The following is a 638-nucleotide window of genomic DNA, read 5'->3' as shown; positions in this document are numbered from 1 at the left end:
TACATACATACATACATACATACATACATACATACGTACAAACATACATAAAATAAATACATACATTCATACATGCATAGGCGTCGTGGTAGTATCCGTCGACGGGCGTACCCTCCGGTAGACGGTACTCTCGAGTGCGCCCTGCGTGAACTATAGTACAACCCCAACGGTGCTCCAGCGAAAGGAGCCATAACAGCGCCTTACGTGATTGTTTCTCGCAGTAGCGGTATCCGCCCGGTGGTAAAATGGCTATCTGCTCGTCCCGCAAAAAGTTTTTTCTAAAAACTCTTGAACACGCTGAGGCTATAGTGGTGCTCTCCGAGAAACGATAAACGCTACCGTGCTGGAGAAACATTGCGCGGAATTGTAGAAACTTTGCGCGGAAAGAAACGCATAACTGTCTGAGGATGGTGATGTCGGATCTACAGTAATCAATAAACTATGTTCGAAAGTCAAATACGTAGCCCGCAGACCGTTGCTCGTTATACCACGCTAGGAATTGAACACGTTGAGCCGTCGGCATCGTATCGGGCGAATAAAACTCGAGTGGCGGTAGAGGACCGATATAGTGCTGATTCTCGGGAGTATTGAATAGATGCGGAAAGACACCTTTTTGTTTCAAACCAGCAGAGCCCACG

General features: G+C 47.0%; 1 long non-coding RNA gene across 1 annotated transcript in view; it reads left to right on the top strand.

The window, feature by feature from the left end:
* The window catches only part of LOC112494505, a 2,798-nt gene extending 2,486 nt beyond the window's left edge, over positions 1 to 312 (top strand). Inside the window, exon 3 of the long non-coding RNA XR_003059988.1 lies at positions 81 to 312. This is a non-coding gene — a long non-coding RNA (uncharacterized LOC112494505). The remainder of the gene's footprint in view (positions 1 to 80) is intronic.
* The last annotated feature ends 326 nt before the right edge of the window (positions 313 to 638 follow it).

The sequence above is a fragment of the Cephus cinctus genome, unplaced genomic scaffold, assembly GCF_000341935.2.
Source record: "Cephus cinctus unplaced genomic scaffold, Ccin1 Ccin1_scaffold0580, whole genome shotgun sequence".
Classification (NCBI taxonomy): Eukaryota; Metazoa; Arthropoda; class Insecta; order Hymenoptera; family Cephidae; genus Cephus; species Cephus cinctus.
This window is presented reverse-complemented; position numbering and strand designations above follow the sequence as displayed.